This window comes from Portunus trituberculatus, chromosome 29 (genome assembly GCF_017591435.1).
Source record: "Portunus trituberculatus isolate SZX2019 chromosome 29, ASM1759143v1, whole genome shotgun sequence".
Taxonomy (NCBI): Eukaryota; Metazoa; Arthropoda; class Malacostraca; order Decapoda; family Portunidae; genus Portunus; species Portunus trituberculatus.
The window spans coordinates 1,255,185-1,265,184 of record NC_059283.1 but is presented as its reverse complement, the minus strand read 5'-3'; the positions used below and the strand labels follow the sequence as shown (position 1 = coordinate 1,265,184).

At 39.5% G+C, this 10,000-nt stretch overlaps 1 protein-coding gene across 4 annotated transcripts in view; it reads left to right on the top strand.

Annotated features, from left to right (window-relative positions):
- The window catches only part of LOC123510534, a 286,238-nt gene that overhangs the window by 131,427 nt on the left and 144,811 nt on the right, over positions 1 to 10,000 (top strand). The gene's annotated exons all lie outside the window — the stretch shown is intronic.

Sequence of the window (10,000 nt, the reverse complement as noted above, 5' to 3'; positions counted from 1 at the left end):
AAAACGGGAATGAAAAGAACAGGAGGAGGAGTAGAAGGTGACAGCGTGCACTTATCCCTCCTCCTCCTCCTCCTCCTTCTCCTCCTCCTCCTTCACCTCCTCCTCCTCCCCACAGACATCCTCCCTCGAGCGCCATCCTGCAGCCCACGCTAATCCCATCCCCGGCTTGGCTCTGGCGGCGGCGGCTTACTCCAGATTATTATGGGACAGTTACATGGATTGGTGGCGAGGTGGCGAAGCGAACACCACCCCAGACTACTACTACACTTTATCTCTACTATCTATATTAATCTCTCTCTCTCTCTCTCTCTCTCTCTCTCTCTCTCTCTCTTTTTTCTCTATTTTTCTCTAAATTTCGCTTTTTCTACTTTTTCTGCTTTCTTTCTTAATTTATCTTCAACTAGTCTCTCTCTCTCTCTCTCTCTCTCTCTCTCTCTCTCTCTCTCTCTCTCTCTCTCTCTCTCTCTCTCTTCTTCTTCTTCTTCTTCTTCTTCTTCTTCTTCTTCCTGTGTCTTAATCTTACCTTCATTTTCTCTCCCTATTCTCCTCTAAATTTCTCTTTCTTCTACTATTTCAACTTTCTGTTAATAATTACATCTCCAACTAATCTCTTTTTTTCCTCTGATCTGCTTTCTCAATGTGTCAGCCTTAATTTTATATTCCTCCGTTTCTTCCTACTTCTCAAGAGGGGAGAAGGAAGCCCCCACTCCATAAGGATGAGTGTGGAGGAGGAGGAGGAGGAGGAGGAGTGCTCAGGTGTCGTTCTACCGTCAGAATAATCAGCACGGAGAAACGAGTGTTGGCGAGAGACTCCATCATCGCCACCTGCCACCACTCGAGGGGAGGAGGAGGAGGAGGAGGACAAGGAGGAGGAGGAGGAGGAGGAAAAGGGGAGAAAGGAGAGAAGGAGGAGAAGAAAAGGAGAAGGAGGAGAAAGAAAATGAGAACAAAAACAATAACAATATAACAAACGAAACAAAAGGAAAACAAACAAGGACCAGAACCAAAACAAGAAACAACGAAAAAAAAAAGAAAAGAAGAAGAAGAAGAAGAAGAAGAAGAAGAAAAAAAAGAAAAAAGACACAAGACACAAGAGAGAGAAAAAAATTAAATCACACACACACACACACACACACACACACACACACACACACACACACACACACACACACACACACACACACACTTGCATAGGCACAAAACGCATAACTCACCCCAGGAACTCCCGCAAATTAGTCTGAAGTCAGAGAACTGTGTGTGAGTGATGAATGATGGGAGGGAGAGAGAGAGAGAGAGGAAGGGGAGAGAGAAGGGAGAGGGAGAGGGGGCGCAAGCAGGAAGGGTGTGAGTGTGAGGGTGAAAGCAGCGACAAAGGAAAGCAGGGTGAGGCAGAGGTGACATGCAAGACAGAGACAGAGACAGAGAGAGAGAGAGAGAGAGAGAGAGAGAGAGAGAGAGAGAGAGAGAGAGAGACGAGGGGAAGTGGTTGTGTGGTTTGAAAGTTGTTGGGACAGGGAGTGAGGGGAATGAGGGGAGTGAGGTGCAAGAGTGAGGGGAGCATTGTGAGAGGTGACAGTGGGTTAGAGTGTGAGGGGAGATGTGTAGAGGAGAAATGAGGGAAGTATTAATTTTTTAGTAAGAGAGGAGGACTGGCCAAGGGCAACAAAAATGTGAATAAAAAAGTCCCAGTCACCTGCTAGTCTCCTTAAAGAGCCGATAGAATTAAGCAAAGTTGACTGTGACTGACTGAATGAGTGAGTGAGTGAGTGAGTGAGTGAGTGAGTGAGTGAGTGAGTGAGTGAGTGAATGAGAGTGAGAGAGTGAATGAGAGTGAGTGAGTGAGTGAGTGAGTGAGTGAGTGAGCGAGTGAGTGAGTGAGTGAGTGAGTGAGAGTATCATACAAAATCAAAAGGCAAAATATTAGATCATAAAAGCATCAAACGATAACATAAATACATCATAAGGGCAATGTATTATGAGAGAGAGAGAGAGAGAGAGAGAGAGAGAGAGAGAGAGAGAGAGAGAGAGAGAGAGAGAGAGAGAGAGAGAGAGAGAGAGAGAGAGAGAGAGAGAGAGAGAGAGAGAGAGAGAGAGAGAGAGAGAGAGAGAGAGGAAACATGTGAAAAGTAGAAATATGAGGGATAAAAGAGAATGAACACGATAGTAATGAGAGGAGGCGAGGGAGAGGAACATTGTGAGAGGGGTGAAAATTAAGTAAAAAAAAAAAAAAAAAAAAAAAAAAGGAAAGAAAAGGAAAGAAAAAAGAAAAGGAAAGAAAAAAGAAAAGAAAAAAGAGGTACAGAGAACAGAGAGGAGAACAGAGCCAATGTCATGAGAACATTTACCCACGTGACCTGCAATGACCTCGTGGCTTTGTTCCAGGTGCCAGACAGGTGACCGTTTCTCATTAGGCCAGTAATCGTGTTGCATTTAGCGGCTTGGAAACCTGGAAGCTAATTACCCAAACCTTTCTTGAAGTCTGGTGCTTAATCCCTTCAATACTGGGGCACATTTTTACCTTGGGGATTTTTGTACCTCTTGGATCACAGGACTTCAGCTTCATAAACTCTTGGATCACAGGACTTCAGCTTCATAGATTATTGGATCACAGGACTTAAGTTTCATAGACTCTTGGATCACAGGACTTCAGCTTCATAAACTCTTGGACCACAGGACTTAAGCTTCATAGACTCTTGGATCACAGGACTTCAGCTTCATAGACTCTTGGATCACAGGACTTCAGCTTCATAGACTCGTGACGATCTACAACACTTCTTGGATCACAGGACTTATGTAGCATAGACTCAGCACAGTGCACATTGAAGGGTCAGCGCTGCACGGTACTGGTCTTCTGATCACAACTGTACGTAGAGTTTCGCGATTGAGCACAACTTGGGATTCGAAACTACAAAGAACAACACGTCAGAAACAGATTTTCGAGCCGCCCACTGTATATGCAAACCTGACACTCAATCTTACGCAAAGGATTACAACGGATAACGAACAATACTGCAAGGTTGTTTGGTCACACTAAAGCCAGTATTCAGAAACGCCTTCCCTTCTCACTACAATTTTCCAAGGCCACACAGACAACTAGCCGGTTCTCAAGACAGTTACTCCTTTTAATAAACTAGAAATCTTGCCAATCTATCATCAGAACCATAAAAAAATACTCTTAAAACGCCTTTCCCTTCTCACTATGACAATTTTCCAAGGCCACACAGACAATTAGCCGGTTCTCAAGACAGTTACTCCTTTTAATAAAGTAAAAATCTTGCCAATCTATCACCAGAGCTATAAAAAAAATACTCTTAAAAACTACAGTATCTTCAACTGGACCCTTTGAAAACAGTGATGGTGAAGTCATTATATACATCAAGACAAATATTTCAGATTTATTAATATCACTAATATGGCGTTATTGGACTGAAGCTGAAATGTAAAAGAGAATGATCAAAGACCTTCATATGTGTGTAAAGATTAATCAGTGTGAGTAGCAAATGAAACGCGGCAGGATTTCCCAAAATACATTTTTACTCACACAAAGTACCAAAGCTCCTCTATCGAAGGAAAAAAACATACCGAACCAAGGAAGCATTTCAGAACTCTCTTTGATTTTAATAAAGAAGTGACGTTATTGGAAAGAAACCTCACAGCGAACCAACTTTCTGACATGATAAAAGAAAAAAAACATCGAACCGAAATAGCAAAATAAACAAAAAAAAAGTAATGAAATGTTTCCTAGCAAATTAATTACTTGAGAGCAACACAAATTGAACTAGAAATAAAGATAAACAAATATATTTATAAAAAAAAATTATGACGAACCTAAATAAATAAATAATAAAAAGAATAAAAAGAAAAAATAAATAATAAAAAATGTAATAATAATAATGTTTCCTAGCAAATCAATATCCTGAGAGCAACACAAATTGAACTAGAAATAAATAGATAAACAAACACATTTATAAAAAACAATAATGAACCAAAACACCAAAGCAGAGAAAAAAAACATTAAAATCCAGAAAGCAAAAAGAACAAAGCAAGAAACCAATCAAATAAACACAAACAAAAAAACCGCATTAAATAAAAACAAGACAGTAAACAAAGTAACAACAACACTTCCTAGCAAACAAAACTCCTGAGTGGAAGATCAACAAAGCCAAGAGTCGCAGCTTCCTTAACCCTTCAGCAGGTCTCGGAAGGCTAAGAATAAGGCTCGTATTCTCAAACTCTTCTTGCGCTTCACCTTTACTCTTTCAAAATGCTTTATATAAATTAACACGAGTTTTCTAAGATGTTTTTATGCTTCTAAAGGCAGATTGACAAGATTTCTACATTGTTAACTGAAGAAACACAATTGAAAACTCACTAGTCATCTCTGTGGCCTTGGAAAATAGTCGTGGTGAGAAAATAAAGGGTTTTCAAATGTGTTTTTACGGTTCTAAGGGCAGAGTGTCAAGATTTCTACATTATTAACTGGAGAAACACAATTGAAAACCTCGCTAGTCATCCCTGTGGCCTAGAAAACAGTCGTGGTGAGAGGGCACAGAGTTTCTAAAGATGGACGTGAGTCAGGACCAATAAGAAGAAGAAGAAAAAAAAAGGAATTAAAAGAGGACGAAGAAGAATTAAAAGAAGAAGAATTAAAAGAAAAGAAATTAAAAGAAGAACAATTAAGAGAAGAACAATTAAAAGAAGAAGAGAAGACAGGGACCGATACATACACCACTATCAGAATTCTCCCTAAACCCAGCATCTCCCAGAGGTTAATGAGAGTATCACTGCGTATCACAGGACTCATCACACTCGTTATCCTGGCAAGGGGAGAGCTAGGGAGTGGCCAGGAGGGAGAGGACTGAGAGAGGAGAGAGGAGGTAAGAGACAGAGAGAGAGATAGAGAGTACGAGAGGATGGGAGAGAATAAGTAGAAAAACGAAGGTAAAAGGAAGGTACAAAACAGGAATATGAAGGAATGGGAGAGAAAATCGAGGAAGGGAAGAAAAGAAGGTAAAAGGTAAGAAAGATGGAAATAGCAGGAAAGAAATAGAGGATGGGAAATGTTAAAAGTGAGGAAGGATGTGGGCAAGAGGAAAAGTGGTAAGAAGAAGCACGGACAAGGAAAAAAAAAAGGAAGGCGATGTAAGATAGGAGACAAGGGAAAGAGAAAAGAGAACTGGAGAAACAGGAAAGAAGAGGGAAGATAAGAGAACAAAGAGAAAGAAAGAGAAGAGAAAAAGGAATGGATGAAGGAACACAAAAGATGAAAGAACAAAAAAAATTAAAGGAAACACGAAGAAAGAAGAGAAGATACAAAAAAAAGGGAAAAAATTGGAGAACGTAAAAACAAGAGAGAAAAAACAAAGGAATACGAGAAATAGGAAAAGAGGAAAGATAACACGAGGGATTGAAGAAAGGGAAGGAAAACACAAGGAAAAAAGGGGAAAAGAGGAAAGATAACACGAGGGATTGAAGAAAGGGAAGGAAAACACGAGGGAAAAGAGGAAAAGAGGAAAGATAACACGAGGGATTGAAGAAAGGGAAGGAAAACACGAGGAAAAAGGAGAAAAGAGGAAAGATTGAGGAAAGAGAAGGAAAACACGAGGAAAAAGGGGAAAGGAAGCAGAAGGAAATAGAAGAAGAGGGAGCCATTAGCCTCACTAAACGGCTTATATGAAACACTTCCACCAACCTGTTTGAAGCAAGTAACAACCCCCCCTTCCCTCTCCCCCCTCCCCATACTCCTTCCTCCCGCCCCCTCCCTCTTTCCTCCCGTCCTTCATCGCCTCCTTCAGGTAATAGAGTTAGCGCTGCCACGCCTTCAGCAGCAGGTGTAGCAAGGCTGATGGTACAAAGTGTAAGCAAAGGTGCTTTACAACACTTACACTCTCTCTCTCTCTCTCTCTCTCTCTCTCTCTCTCTCTCTCTCTCTCTCCCAGGCAATCAGTCAATGAGATCAGATGACAAGAAATAGTGGAAAAAAGGTGACAATTTCTCTCTCTCTCTCTCTCTCTCTCTCTCTCTCTCTCTCTCTCTCTCTCTCTCTCAGGCAATTAGTCAATGAGATCAGATGACAAGAAATAGTGGAAAAAAGGTGACAATTCTCTCTCTCTCTCTCTCTCTCTCTCTCTCTCTCTCTCTCTCTCTCTCTCTCTCTCTCTCTCATAAACGAACTGACGAAGAGAAAACATTAAGAAAACACGTTAAATAACACTAAAATTGATGTCATATTTAATTAACCTTATTGAGTGTGATATGTACAAGACTGGAACTAAAGGGACCAAAGGAACGAATGGAGCCACAGCGCAGTGTTCACTCTTGGTGGTCTGGAAAGCTGGAACACCACACCTGATGCCATTAAGACGCGTTTCCAGGCTACGTTAAAGAGATTAGAGATTACTGAGGGTAAAAAATAAGGTGTAGTTTTCGGTTCAACCCCTTCAGTATCATGACTCGTTTCCATATTTATTCTGCTTACTATTTCAGAAACTTATGTGTTGAATTTAAACAGTGAAGACTCTAGCCATTAAACTTCTGACCTCCATAGACTCTTCGTAATGTCAATAAAATGGTCTAATCGTACACAAATCTCAAGATAAATATGTGTCCCAGTACTGAAGGGATTAAAATAACGAAGACTGTGACCATTAATATTCTGATCTCCATAGACCATTCCTAATGTCAATAAAATGGTCTAATCGTATACAAATCTCAAGGTAAAAAGGTTTCCCAGTTCTGAAGGAATTAAAATAGTGAAGACTGTGACCATTAATCTTCTGATCTCCATAGACCATTCCTAATGTCAATAAAATGGTCAAATCGTACACAAATCTCAAGGTAAAAATGTTTCCCAGTTCTGAAGGGATTAAAATAGTAAAGACTGTGACCATTAATTTTCTGACCTCCATAGACCCTTCTTAATGTCAATAAAATGGTCTCATCATGCACAAATCTCAAGGTAAAATTGTGTCCCAGTACTGAAGGGATTAAAATAGTGAAGACTGTGACCATTAATTTTCTGACCTCCATAGACCCTTCTTAATGTCAATAAAATGGTCTCATCATGCACAAATCTCAAGGTAAAAATGTGTCCCGGTACTGAAGAGTTAACGAGGTCTATTATAGGAGAGAAAAATCTGGAAAAACAAAACAGCTGACTGACTTCGGTAATTATGGATACAGTAGAGAGATAGAATGCATGTGGGTCTGTTTATCATGGTTTATTATGGTTCAGTTCACGCTACACTACGAAACAATAGGAAAAGCTTCGAAAATATTACACACCACTGACTTCGCCAATTATAAATAAATATACTGCAGCCATATCATTTGTTTATTCACTTATTTCTGTATTCATTTATTTCATCTGTATATTTTTCTTTCCAGCTCTCTTTTTCCTATTATTTATTTATGTTTAGTTAATGAGTTACTTGGTTAATTAGTTATATGCATTTCCTTAGCTTTTATTTAATTTATCTAGTTTTTTTATACCATGTGGGCTTTTTCAAGGGAATCTATTCAGGTAAAGGAGATACTTTTTGGGGGGTACCTTCTATCTGAAAGCCCACCCGCTAAGGAACCGTTACCCTTAGAGAGGAAACCCTACCTACACTCGGACCGTGGACAGAATTCGAACCCATACGCTTGGAGACCTCTCGGACCCCAAAGTACGCGTGGTTCAATCTTTTCCCTGTACATGGCAGCCAAAACAATGTAAATCCCAATAATGACACACACGAGCAACTGCGGGGGATCAACACCTTCAAAACTGGAACACATTTTTACCTTGAGATTTGTGTACGACTACACCATTTTATTGACATTAGGAAGGGTCTATGGAGGTCAGAAGATTAATGCCCACAGTCTTCACTATCTTAATCCCCCAAAAGAGTTTCTGAAGCTGTATAGAATCACCAGAATAGTAAGCAGAGTAAATATGGAGACGCGTCGTGTTACTGAAGGGATTAAAACGTACCAAACAAGTGTTCTCCGTGATGTAATGGAAGTAATAGGGGAAGTCATTAGCGCAATCATTCCAACGTTAAATTCCACAACACAGTTACGCTCTAATGTAATGGAATAACGTATCCAGGAAGGAAAATTTACATGCCACCATTAAAAGCGGTCCCCAAAATACGGTTAGGTTCACCTGTAATCGGCACGCTAATGGAGGTGATTAATTAAGCGATCAAACCCTTTTAAATTCCACACCGTCAGGTCTGCCCAGGTAATCATGAACAAATACGCGGCCACCAGTACTCACATAACGCCACTAATATAAAGTACCTGTGTTTATTAGTAGTCGGTCACTCTTTTAACACTTTCACTGCGATATGGAACAATTACCACCATTAAAAACACTGTAGATATTCTTTTTACAAGGATACATTGTAAAAACTGAAATAAAAGAATATGTTCATTTAAGTCTTGTTAATATAATGTTGTGGAATTGCCGGTGAATAAATTGAATATCTCACGAGTGTTTTGTAATGAAGGAAAACTTTTAAATAGCAAAAATATAAGGAATATGTTTAGTGAGATGTAGCTAATCCCTTCAGTAACATGATGCGTTTCCACATTCATTCTATTTATTCTTTGTTGATTTCTATACAGCCTCAGAAACTTGTGTGGGGATTAAAACAGTGAAGACTCTGGCCATTAATTTTTTGACCTCCATATATCCTCCCTCATACTAATAAAATCGTCTAATTAAACCCAAAACTCAGGGTAGAAAAGAGTCCCAGTACTGAAAGGGTTAATATAATGTTGTAGGATGGCTAGAGAATAAATGAAATGTGATCAAAGAAACATTTTAAATAGCAAAAACAGGAACTTAAATATGGTCAGTAAATTCTCAAAGGTCTCAAGACATTTATCCCTTTCATTTGGCTAACTCTATCTGACCTTTATGGGGATTTTATGGTGACTTGTTGTTGTTGTTGTTGTTGTTGTTGTTGTTGTTGTTGTTGTTGTTGTTGTTGTTGCCCTTGGCCAGTTTTCCCCTTTACATAAACCCAAAAAAGAATTCAGCCAATATAATGTCGAATGGCTGGCCAGAGTTAATAAAATGTCTTAGTGCTTTATACAATGTTTTAAATAGCAATGAAAACTGTGAAAGGTTAAAAAGTCACGCCATCAGACCAGCCTATATAATAATTAACATGTGGATACTCCTAACATACTGGTACTCCTAAACTCGTAATTATGTATGGCAGTGTTTTTTTTTATTTTTTTTTTTTTTGCCACTATCAATCAGGTAATAATGTTTCCTCTACTATCCTCCAGTAGAGAGTAATGTAATGTTGATATTTATGTACTGGTATTTGAATGATGAGGTTCTATATTGTTTTGTCATCTGGTGGTGGTGGTGGTGGTGGTGGTGGTGGTGTGTGTGTGTGTGTGTGTGTGTGTGTGTGTGTGTGTGTGTGTGTGTGTGTGTGTGTGTGTGTGTGTGTGTGTTTTGTGATTTTTTGCAAGTGAATAAATCATAAATAGGATCATTTTGTCTAAATTTCTTGCATGTTTTTCCTTTGCCATATATTTACTCCTCCTCCTCCTCCTCCTCCTCCTCCTCCTCCTCCTCCTCCTCCTCCTCTTCTTCTTCTTCTTCTTTTCTTCTTCTTTTCTTCTTCTTCTTCCTCTTCCTTCTTCTTCTTCTTCTTCTTCTTCTTCTTCTTCTTCTTCTTCTTCTTCTTCTTCTTCTTCTTCTTCTCCTCCTCCTCCTCCTCCTCCTCCTCCTCCTCCTCCTCCTCCTCCTCCTCCTCCTCCTCCTCCTCCTCCTTGCCTGAATACTCGTGTTTCTCAATATTGATCCACGTTCTTATGTTTCTCCTTCTCCTATTCTTCTACATCTATTTCTTTCTTACACGTTTACTCTTTTATTTAATATTTCTCCTCTTTTTTGTATTTATTATCAGCTGATCATTGTTTCTTTCTATGTTAAGTTGCCTCTCTCTCTCTCTCTCTCTCTCTCTCTCTCTCTCTCTCTCTCTCTCTCTCT